The sequence below is a fragment of the Astatotilapia calliptera genome, chromosome 7, assembly GCF_964374335.1.
Source record: "Astatotilapia calliptera chromosome 7, fAstCal68.1, whole genome shotgun sequence".
NCBI classification, from domain to species: domain Eukaryota; kingdom Metazoa; phylum Chordata; class Actinopteri; order Cichliformes; family Cichlidae; genus Astatotilapia; species Astatotilapia calliptera.
The window spans coordinates 57,080,258-57,092,981 of NC_137428.1; the positions used below are offsets into that span (position 1 = coordinate 57,080,258).

Consider the following 12,724-nt stretch of genomic DNA (forward strand, 5'->3'; position numbering starts at 1 on the left):
TTTCTGAGCAATGTTTTTCATCTACTTTCTCACCAGCTCTGCTCTTTCCCTCTTCTCCGTCACGTTTGTGTCAGCATCTAACACTTTCTATTTTACCGACTGAGCTACTATCTGTGCACTGTTGTTTACCCTAATAACGTTATCCATCTTAGGATCCTGAGGTTTAAAGTCATTAGAGTTAACGTCACTGGTACGTTTGTTTGCACATTTGGCATCTGCTAACTTTCCCGAAACAGCAGATGCCGAAAGTGCAAACTAAAGAGTTTGTAACCTCACAGAGAGAGGAATCGAGAGCACGCCAGGTGTTGTCCTAGTCGACTGTCGGCCCACCTCTGCAGCGCTTCTGCATAGTTGCTCCTCACTAGTGCAAAATTTGGGCTAAACACTATAATATTGCTGTGGTAACTTCCCAAAATAAAAGTGCTAGAATATTTTTTGGTCCTTTTGTCTTTTTTTTTGGTAAGACAATCTAGCTCATAAAGGAACGTGAGGGAGAGAGTGAGGGGGCAAAGACACACAGAAAACAACCCAGGGTGCACTCAAAGGAGGCTGCAGGAGGGGCTTGGCTTTGCTATAGGGATACCTGTAAAGGTGCTAGATTTATGAGATCTTAATTATGCACTATCTACAATCCTGCACTTATATTCATGCATCAACTACAAAAGCACATTTACATGTAATTTTCATGTGGACGTGTCAATATTGAGGTAAAGACAAGTAATTCTTCACTGTCAAAGCAATGGTGTTTGCAACTGAGCTATCATTAGCTAGCTATCTAAGGCCTCAGTCTCATAGGCCAAAAGAACAATCAGTAACCTACTGACATGCTCTGGTTGGTAGGAAAAATGTGTATTCTCCATCCAGTTGGCCAGTGGTTGCTGGCTGTCACTGGGGCAACCAAGCAAACTCTAGGAATCACTTAGCAATTGGAATCCATGAGCAATTGAGCAATGAGCAACTCCCCAATGAGCAGTGGTTACCAGGGGGATCCCTGACTGTTCTCTGAGCTTGCGTGACTGGTGCTTTAGCAAACAGTTTCATAGCTATTCCCAGTAACCACTCCAGAATCAGTTGGGGAATACTCACTTCCTTTAGCCATGTGTGACAGGGGCCTATCACCGATCCATCAGCTACCAGTTTCAGGGTCCCTGTAGTCAGCCCTGTTGGCCAGTACTGACAAGGCAGTAGCAGTACATCTGATACATTCTCCTCTTAGAAGTTGATTTATGGCACCAGGTCACACATCACCAGCCTTCAGCTAGCTATGACAAAGTTCATCGCCTTAACATTGGTTTCCACCTAATACGAAAAGAATTCAACATTTTTAGTCTGACGATGGTGGATGAAACCTTTTTATAAAGACTTAGTGTGACATGGTGACAATCTACTGCTAAACTTGCCAATGGCAGAACATCTGGTGTCAGTCTTCAACCCAACGCCAGCATGAGAGGAGACTGTTTTTCCTTTTCTTTTCTCTTTATAAATGTACATATAAATGATCAACTTTGATTTACAATTTCTTCTGATCTGATCTTTGTTTTTCTGCTGATTGCTCATTGTGCGATGTGTCTTCTTGTTAAAGAAAACTGACTGATTGGCTCAAACAAAGATTTTTGGTCGATAAACATTTGTTACTGTTGCAAAGAAAATGACATTCATAAATAAATAACAATGCAATCACAGAGGCTGACTCAGCGCATACTGCTCATAAACAACCTGTTCACTATATAGTTTCCCATCAGTATACTAGTTCAGTGTCAGCAGAACATCTGAAACCTAAAACCTGAGCCTGGTTTATAAAACAGTGGCATGAGACCCATGCATCACGGTTGGATGGAAGATGTGGGCTCGTTGTTTAAACACAAATTGAATCAAATCAGTCTTCAAAGTGTGCAATCCCTCCGCTAGTGGATGGAATATTTTGGATTCTTCAAGGCAAGCAGGGAATAAAATCTTATATTCTGGCTCGCAGAAGCAGCTTCCTCAAGCCAACTGTGGCTTCATCACCAGCGTGTGAGCTGAGCTGCAGTTAGCAGTTTCAGGAACCGACAGGCCCAAACTGCTGCGCTCAACACTGGTAGATAAACACCCTATGATCCCCCTCTCTGGAGTTCATGAGTGTGTGTGAATGCAAAATATGCACACGTTTTCCTGTTTGTGTGGAACACTGTGGCATGTTCACTCAGTGTTCCCTCGGCGTGTTTACCAATCTCAAAGCTAACGGAGCAAGTGCTTCCACAAAGGGCTGCCAAAACACACAAGACAGCTAATAAAGGATGGCATTCATGCTAACCCAGTACTTATTCACATGCCTGTGCACAGCAAAATGTCAAGCCACCCTCTCAGTTATGGTCTGAGAGAAACACAAAAACAAGCCCGTTATTTTTGCAACAATGGACACAGCTCAGACATTTTAATATAGTACAAGATGAAGACAGCAAAAGCAAACAACAACAGCAACAGCTATTATTGATGAAGCCAATACATAAATGCACAGACTGGCAAAATACAGTAATGGAAAAACATTTAACTTGGGGTAATTATATGTCGGAGAAACAAATGAGCACAGCTCCAGGAAAACAGTTCATTTCCACCTTGCATCGGTACCGAATAATCAACGCAGTCCATTAGCATGCTTCAAAATTACAATGCACACATTCCTAGCATGGGAAATGCATGTAATGGGATATTATAATGTCTCGCCAAGCTAAACACTAAGCACTTTGACTGTCCTTGCTTGAGAGCACAAAATTCAATTAGCGAATTTCATTGCAGAGTGGTGGAAGTGCCACTTGCTATTCAGACTTTATATCAGTTAGCCAGACTCAATCTCTGTCCCTCCTTAATTGCAGCTATAATAACAACCTTGCAATTGTGGTGACTGCATACGTGCTTCAGGAGTGTGTGCATGCGCCTTCACGTCACAGACTGTAGATAAAAGATGGGCATCAGGTTAGCTTTATGGCCATCATCATCGTAATTTCCTGGAGCTAGAAGTTACCATATTTTTGATGCGATCTATCAACGAATGAGGACAAATTTGTTAGAAAACTGCATAAATAAACTGTATGACTCCAATGCGCAAACACAGATGCCTGCTAATCCGTGCTAAAGCAGCCACTCACCAAAACTGGACCGATGACTTCTTCGATGTGCTGTTCCATGCAGCAGGCCGTATTATTTAGACAGTTAATGCGATTTTTTTTAAAAAGAAGAAGAAAACACTGCAAAAACCAACAGGCCCATGTCAAAGCAAATGTCAAAGCATGTCAATTCAAGTGGCCACATCTCTAACTTAAAACCTTAACAAAATCCAAACATGTGGGTTAAAAAAGAATAGTACTAATATTTGATGCAGATGTTATGAAGGGAGAAATTAGCAATAGAGACCAAAACCATTTGAATCCCTGAACACGGACACTGCCTCAAGTGGCTTTTTAAAGAACTGCAGTTTTTTTTTTACTTCTACCGGTACATTGGTTTCATTTTTCAAGGTCCCTGTTTGGTTTAAATGCGTATATCCCATCATCTAGACAGTATAATAGGTGGACTGTGGAATGCATGCTGTTTCAATCAATGCACTGGACAGCAGACGTCTTGACCAGGTGTCAGCTCATCATGGTAAATCATTTAGATTTTTGCGAGCACCCGCCATGTCTGTCTCTCCCTCTCCAATCAGCATCTGGGAGTGTGCTGTGTCCCTGCTTGGCCCTCCATAATACTTTATTCAGTAGCGGGACTTACCCTGCCATCAGAAAAACCAACAGATGACACGTCTTTGCAGGGATTTGAGAGCATCCCCACACTCAGAGAAATCAACTGCTGAGAAGCACTTCCATGGACAAGAACATGGAGGAAGAGGGTAAGCTGACAATGTGGAACGATGCGCTCTGTTTTACGTCAAACCCTAATTACTTTTGTTTAATGCAAGGCAAAATTTCTTGACCTCTTGACAGTGTCTATAATGAAGTGGCGTACAGTGTACACTCATACCGTTACCTTTTGTTCTTCTCTCATACTTTAAACTTTAAAAAAAAAGCACACCTCTGCGCAGATTACTGTTAGCTGCTGTGAGAAAGATGCTGCCAGAAGCAATAATGTCACTTTGCATTTCATTACTGCGCTGCATACCGCCACCACAGCAAATTTATGTAGTGAAGAGATTTTGTCAATTAGCGCTAAAATGTATTATCACATTATTATTATTTGAGGTAAATTGTGATTAATGATGCACTCCACAACATGGATAATGTGCTGTTTACAGTACCTGAGGGACCTTGATCGTATAACACCAATTAAAAGGTAAAAAAAAACAAAAAAACACAACTTACTATCAGGCTTTATTAAAGTTTACAAACAACTTTTCTGCTTTATGCTTGTTTTGGATTATTTACAGAGACAAAAACAAGAGTTCGCACCTCGTACATCATTTTGGAGTCCTGTTAAAAATTTAAGTAGCCCCTCGGGGTGTACTTAAACGGGGTAAGGAGCAGCCCGGTGCTGTTAATCAAATGCACTTGATTAAATGATCATCAGCAAGTGTGAGCACCTCTATAAAAGCATAAGTTTTGTCAGTTTATTAGTGTGGAGCATTCAGATGTGCGTTGACACAATGCAACAATGTTCCCAGCAAATACACCCCAAGGTCAGACTGTGTAATGCTCAGAGAAACTGCAAACAAACCCCGAGAGGTAGATCTTAAGACTCTACAGGCCTCAGACGGCATCTTAAATGTTAAAGTTCAAGGCAGTACAATTAGAAAAGAAAAAGAAAAAGGAACACGCCAGCACAGCTTAGATTAGACAAGAAAGAGCAGCATCCGCTTGACAGAAGAGACCAAATGAAACAGAAAATCAGCACATCAGAGCTAACACCTCATATAAACTGTCAACCACAGTGGTCAAGAGGTGATGTTTGGGTTTATTTTGCTGCTACATGACCTGGGAATCTAGCAGTCATTGATTTGACTACGATAAGTATTCTAGAGTCAAATATGACGTCATCTGATTGCTAAAACTAAAAATTGGCCAAAACTGGTTCGTGCAACAAGACAATGATCACAATTGCAGCAGCAAATCTATAACACAATGGCTGAAAAAGAAAAAAATAAAGATGTTGCAATGTCCAAAAGTCCAAACCTCAACCTGACTGACAGGCTGTGGCAGGACCTTAACAAAGCTCTGCATAAATGAACATCCACAAACCACAATGAACTGAAGCAATGTTGTAAAGACGAGTGGACCAAAATCCCTTCACAAGAATTAAGAGACTGATAAAGTCATACAGAGTCTTTCCATAAAACTTTCCTTTTCACATGACTGTGGAGTGAAATTAAATTTCTGGTTCTGGCAGAGCTGAACACAGCTCAGCTGTGTGTACAGCGTGCACCGAAACAAAGAGCTGGTTGCTGAGGGGCACAGAACAAGATCATCACCCCTTAAAATGTCAGTCCCTTCAGCCTTCCTGCTGCAGCGGCCAATACCTCTTTTCCCGACTGGTTCCTTTTAGAAAGAATGCCACAAGCAGACAGCTGCGACTACAGACTGAAGCACTTCCAAAGCAGGAGCTTGACTTTTGTTGATTTGAAGAAAAAAGCCAAACAAAGGCAAACAAAAAACTTGCATATTGTGGATATAAATAGTACTTCGCAACCTATGTCAGGTATACTAAAGTCTTGCAGAGAGTGTTTCAAGCACGTAGGGTAAGATATGCACAGATTAGATATATAGAAATGCTTGTTGTCTGAATATGATGAATCTTCTGATGCCACGTGAGATAAGTGAAGCCAGCTGGTGTTTCCTGTTTGAGTTTCTGCTGAGGGAGAGTGTCCTCTGTTAGTGCTTGCTTTCACTATTCTCACAAGCTCAAAGGCCTGCAAGTCTTTGAGTACTCTCAGTTCTTGAGGATCTCTTGTACGATGGGTTTATAAGCTTTTCATCTCCTGCAGATTATCCAACTACACTGTTACTTTACTTGTCTATGACCAAAAAATGTATAAAGCAGGTTCGAATGATGTCCCTTCAATTCACTCTTTGAATTTCAGAACGACCACACAGTTATGGAAAGAGGATATACAGTACTTCAAAATATCTTGCTAGCCTGATTATTTCCATGATTTCATCTTGGTACCATGAGAAATCGGGAGAACAATACAGTGTAGGGCGCCCTTGTGCTGCTTTTACGCTTTGATGAATGGACTGAACGTGCCCTCTGAAGATGTCCTGTTGTACTGTGCACTGAGACGTTAGAGGCAAATCCATGTTGCAGTCTATGTTGAATTCACAGACCAGATCCAACACATCCCACAGATGATTACACTGAAACCCGCGGAGTCTGGAAACCAAGTCCACAACATAAACTATTTCGGGCCACTGCTACCAGGGAATACTGTTGCCATGAGCGGCTATATGCGACAAATGCAAGGATGAAAGATTTCCCAGGAGAACATTACCTAAAGCTTCATACTGCTTCTCCCAGTTTGCTTTTTTCCCCTAATGTGTATCCTTCTGCCATTTACTCCCAGAGTAAACAGTAACACTGCACCCAGATATCCACATGATATAGTTTGGTCCATAATTCCTTGGACAAAGACAGTTTTTTGCAGTTTTTTTTCTGTACATCACCACAGGAGCAAAGCCAATATGTGATTGAAGTGATGGTACCAATGATGGTATCAATTTAAAAGGTTTTACGAGGATTTTGTTAAATGTTTAGTAATTAGAGTGATTTTTATACACAGTCTGCAGCATCATGGCTACATGACGCCTGTTCATTTCATTCTTGCATGATAAATAAAGGAGATTTAATATCTGAAATTGATTCAAACTGCGACCTGTCCAGGGTGTACCCTGCCTCTCGCCCCAAGACAGCTGGGCTCCCCAGCATCGAAATGTCTGGCAGAGCTCATCAAGGGAGGAATGCAATTGTTCTTCATGGGTTCTAAACTTCAGGGAGTCATTAACTGCAAAATACTTTCAAGTATTAAAAGCAGTCTTTATGATTAAAATTACATTAAAGTATGTTTTACAATTAATGTTGAATTAATTCCTAAACAGTTAATGCAACCCTTTTGAGAAACCACTTGATTACTTGATTTAAAATCCACTGTGGTGGTGTACAGAGGTAAAACTGCAAAAACTGTGTCTCCGTCTGACAAATTATGGACGTAACTGTAAAAAACAACACAGAACTCATCAGACTGAGCCATCGCTCAGTGGCCTAGTTTGGATATTCAGGCCCATTGTAGATGATTTTGGCAACAGACAGGTCAAGATGGGCACGTATACCAGCCTGCACTTACAAAGCCCCTTATGAAGTTCTCTGTATATTCTGACAGCTTTCATTAGTATTAAGTCTTCAGCTATTTGCAAGACAGTAACTCTTCTGTGAAATTGGAGCGCAAACCCAGCCCTCTCTCCCCCAAAAGGATCAGTCAGCCTTTAACACCCTTGACACTGTCACCACTGGCTCTCCTTTTTTGTGCACATTTGGATAGGTACTGTCAAACCACTGCGAGAGCTGCTGTTTTGAAGATGCTCCTACCCAATCACCTACAAAAATCCCTGTTTGACAGATGTCTTTGTAACAATATAATCTATTATTAAAACAATACACTACACAGGCAAATAAGAAATTTCATGGTCATTCGAACAAGAAGGGAAACAGATAAAAAGATATTCTGACACCTGTTATATATCAAAATCTACATCACACAATACCAACATTGTACAGAGTTTCATCACTTTTGGATTGATTGTGTGGGAGGGTGCATGCATGGCTGTGCATGTACACTCAAGTAGGTGGAGAGGGCAGTATCACATAACCTTATCCTTAATATAGTACTCAAAATAAAACATGTCAGGTATACAAACCCCTAGGGAGCATTTGTACCTTTATACTCTCCTTTGCTAAGCCCTTCCTAAACAGGCTCTGTCCAATATAAGGAACCCTAACAGGACAGTTAAGTTTTAATATGCAAAGATGCTGAAAAAGTATTCAAATAACTAATCATAACAGAACATAATCTTGGTATTAAATGAATATATATCACTCTAGTAAACTCGAGTGCAGTTTGAGAGAGACAATTAGGTTGCTAGCCAAACGAGGTGAAGAGGGATGCCCAAGGAAACAATTTCAAAATACCCCTTGTTTGTTCTGATTCATAACATTTGTGGAAATTAACCGTTCTTCCAAAGATTTGCTTATTATTTGGTGGCCATCAGAATTATGATCAGGATAGAAATGTTTTGTCACAGGATGAAAGCGAATAGAACAAAACTGCGGTGACTCTTCCTTTTAAAGAAAAAGGGAACCCAGCAAAATGCCCCCACAATGTAAGAGAGCCACCAAATCCCTTTAATTGATTCACTATTTGGTTTCAAAGGCTCAAATTTTCCCTATATTTCCCATTAATCTGTACATTATTCACTTCAACACCACATTTTCCTAATGTGTTCCTAGCTCTTTGCATGTTATTGAACCCATACCAACCTATTATCACAGAGCGAGCAGGACCTCTGAATGCCCTGTTGTATCTGCCACCAAGGCATATGTAGAAGATCCTTTAAATTCTGTTTCCAGTTAAAAGTTTGTCTCTTCTCAGAACACAGTTATTAGGGAATCACCAGATCATAAGTTCACCTTAAATCTTGCTATTTTGGTTGTTTGGCCTTTTACCAACTCCCTACAGCTAGGCTAGCCACTTCCCCCACATCCAAATGGCTGGTTACAAGAGCCAGCTGTTCAATTTGCCAGGAAACCTTGAGGATTACAATCATAAGACACTAAAATCTTACGTGCCACAGCAGTTAGTGTTGTCAAACTGACTAAAGCGAGCACAGTATTTTCAAAAGTATCATTGAATTCAAATAAACTGCACAAATTGAAGCACTACTCCTTCTTTGTACGGGAAACAATTAAACCATCTTTTAAAAAAATGCTCCGTGACCCCAGCCTACACGTACTGTGACCTCACATGGAGTCCAGACCACGCAGCTAGAGTATGTAAAAAGATGCACCAAAAGCTGGTGGGAGGAAACCAGCTGCAGGGAAATGATCAAAGCACACCTCCCACCACAGATTCTTGTGAAATTATGAATGTATAGTATCTGCAGCTATGTGACTATAAATGTAGGGGGACATCAACATGTTCAGCGAAAACGTTCATAAGTAAACAAAAACTAGTTATTCCTGACACAGTCGATTTCTCTCAGACATTTTTGAACTGGCTCCTGATTGGTCCGTGAATGGGTTTCGTCAAACATTCAATGATATATTCGTTGGCTTAACAAGCAAAGAGGAAAGACAGGGCAGTGACAGTGATAGACAGGGTAGCGTTTTCTTTCTCTACTTAAGAAAATGAATGACGTGAAGACTACAGTCAAATACAGCACGGCTGCTTCTCTCTACCCGTACCCGTGAGTGCGTTTGCCTTTTAATATGTGACAAAATGGAGAAACACAGAGTTTCTACCAAATACAGCTGGAATTTGCAGGAGAAAAAGAAGCCTGACCTATTTCTCGGAATGAATGGAAATGACCTACGCTGTGGGCCTGCATGAATCTAAATTGAGTCACCAAGGGTATCCTGTGCAACAGTGTTCTGTTTGATTTAGAAACTGCTCCCCTGCTGATTCGAGGCAAGACAGGGGATGGCTGTGCCCACTAGGCCTTGAGGGGGGAATGTTTCAATGGCAGACGTCTCCAGCAGCACCCTGCTCCCAGACTCAGCACCAGACAAGCCAAGCAACACAAATGCAATTAGGTGCAGGAGGAGCAGACACAAACGTGTTCACACGCATACGTCTCCTTGCTACAGCCTAAAATCCAGTTCCTGTTGCCCCCTGTCTCAGCTGAGCCCTCTTTCTTACAGGTTGCGTTTGAGCAAACATCATATCGAACCATCTGTTGAAACCTGGTAGATTCAAGAAGTTGTTTCTTAAGTGGCTAATAAAAGGAAGTAGAGTGAGTTTCAGAGGTTGTTTTCTAAATTAAACATCAGATTAAAAAGTGAAGACAATGGGGAAAATACCTTAAGTCGCTCATGGAAAGCTGACTGTATTAAACATTATTCGACATTAAAAGGAAAGCTCTGAAATTCTCTGAATTTAAATGCTTTTCATTTAAACTTGGCTTGTGGATGCCGTCCCTGTTAATCGACTGACAAATGATTCATTTCGACAACATAAAAGGTGAAAGAGGGCCATCTTTGTGGGAGTGTTTGCTTGATTGGCATGTGTCTCAGCTTATCACTTTAAACAAAAACGACACAAAAATGTCAGCGCTTCGTCACGACAGAATTTTTAAGGAACCTTAAGGTTGCGTTGCTCCCCTTTGGATTTTGGTTGCAAGCTTATACGTAGCTCTAAAGTTATTCAGACATCAAAAACTCGAAACTGTAAAACACAAGCCCTTTCTAGTATACGTGGACAAATATAGAAACTACAATAAAGGATTTCCACAATAATCTTATTACAACACTTCTGTGAATGAAGCCTTTACCGCAGTATGAAAGGAAATACTTGTGCAGGGATTTATTGGAGCTTTATGAGACAGGTGATCTGTAATTTGGAGGTACACGTCATATTTTCATTCATACGCAAATTCAACAGTGTGCTGAATTAGGGCCTCAAGAAAAAAGGCCTCACACTGGACCAGAGCGCAGTGGCTGGAAAGCTAACCACTACCTGCTATGCTGATGTGTGAAAGAAGCCCCTCTGCCTGCATCTTTGGCCTCTAGCTGACCTCCCTCTGCCTGCAGACAGACCACTTAACACTGCCTCCCCACCTGTAGAGACGTCTGAAGAACAGGCCCCACTTCAGAGCTACGCAGTCAGTGATTGGCCATGATTACCATGGGCACTTGACTCATTTCATCTCCTCTAAAGCACTAAACTTTGGGGCATCAAGCACGGAGATGGATTCTTCTTCCCATCTATATTTTTTGATTGTGTACATTAATACCAGTGTAGAAACACTTTAATTAGAACTTGTTTCTGATGCAAAATATGCATGAAATGCTGTAAAATGCTGAATATCTGAAATGTTGCATTTATTATGCATCTAATGTTGTTGGTTTTTTTTCCATAGTGATGCGTTGTGAAGGGAATTTCTCTGCTGAGGTTTTCGAGTAGGTAGTGGAACTGGCACCGATGTTTGCAAGGAGGTGTCATTCTGTATCAGCCGAAGAGCAGTTTGATAAAGCGGCACTGCCTCGGTGACATGAAAGCCCAACTGAGTTCAACAACAGCCGTCATCTCTGCTCTGCTTTTCTGTAGATAAATGCCACTGACAGGAACAGAATTCACTGTGGTAACTGATCAGGTGCCAAGTGCCCTCTCCCCAGTGCCCTGCTGCACAGAAGCCCTCCACGGAGCTGGCATTGGCCTGGCCTGGCCTGGTCTTGCAGCCACGGGCCCAAGCTTTGTAGCTCTACCCTCGACTATTCAAGCTATCTCCAAATCACACCCGCCTGCTGTCAGCAGCCCGACTCACAAACCTAAGCAAACAATTTAAAACCCGGCAGTAAAGACCTGGCTAGGAGGCAAAGTTAAGAAAGCAAAGTTGACTTGATCGGAAATCTAATCTTGCATATTTATGTGGTGTTTATTACACCAGCGTTGCAACTAGCTCAAATATAATTAGTGATAGAAGAGGTGTTATTATGTAGGTCTTTGTCAGAGGACGTGAATGTGTTTTAAAAATACCACAGCAATGAATCAGTGGCCTCACTATCTTTACAGGCAGGCAGAGCTGGTAGGTTTTGTCAACCAGGCCAACAATAAGAGAAGCATACAGGCACCAGAATGAAAGAGGCAGTGGTGTTTGCACTTATTGTTTGGCTTCAGCTGAAAGTGAGATTGCTGTGATTTAATATAAAACAACCAGCCGTTATGCATTTTACCACCATCTCCATGTAAAGCCACCTGGCCCTCCAAAAGAAAAAAAAAAAACATTGGAATGATTAATATCCCATGTCTGGAATACTCAGAAAATATACATATTATAACCTTCACGGTTTCACAGCCTCATAAACCTAATAGGATTTATTTTATTTTATTTTAAAAAGTGATTTAAGGCTAGGCTGCAAACATATATACCCAGCTGCCTCGGATGAAGCCTATATTATATTGCTACATCACAAAGGTCTGTGACTAAGCATTGAGGTCCATGTTTACAGCATCCCAGACCGTCGAGGAAATATGTGGCCTCGGTGCGTTTGTCTTCGTCCAAAGAAAATTAAAGGTATTCGCACAGGAGCTGAAGTTGAATGCATCGAGGCACGTACTCCCATAAAGGCAGGTGCACCTGTCTGCAGTGGCAGCCTTTTGTGCTCACTACCAAATCTACGTGTCGCGCCGTGTGTGCGAAATACAGCATAGACGTACATGTAAAAGGAGATGAAACCATCCGTGTCTCTTACCGTTCTGCCTTCAGTCATGGCTCCCCATCATAGCGTTTGGAGTCCAGACCTCTGACGAGCCGTTTATTCCTATCAGGCTGTGTCACTCACTCCCTCTCTCTCGCTCATCCCCATGTCATGTTTCTCTCCGCTGCAGCAGAACCAAGCCACGCCTCCTCCAGTAGCCGCGTGACGTCTGCCTCTTACGAGCCCTTTTTTGCACACGCCCTCGCATGCGCGTCCATCATTTGGCCGCCAGAGGCCGCTGTGCATGAACCAATAAAGAAAAAAAAAGAAGGAAAGAAATGAAAAGCCAGCGTAATCA

The 12,724-nt window shown here is 41.7% G+C and overlaps 1 protein-coding gene across 1 annotated transcript in view; it reads right to left on the reverse strand.

Annotated features, from left to right (window-relative positions):
• The window catches only part of otud7a (OTU deubiquitinase 7A), a 43,278-nt gene extending 30,708 nt beyond the window's left edge, over positions 1-12,570 (reverse strand). Inside the window, exon 1 of the mRNA XM_026175895.2 lies at positions 12,421-12,570. The gene's annotated coding sequence lies outside the window, so the exon portion shown is untranslated. The remainder of the gene's footprint in view (positions 1-12,420) is intronic.
• Between the last annotated feature and the right edge of the window lie 154 nt (positions 12,571-12,724).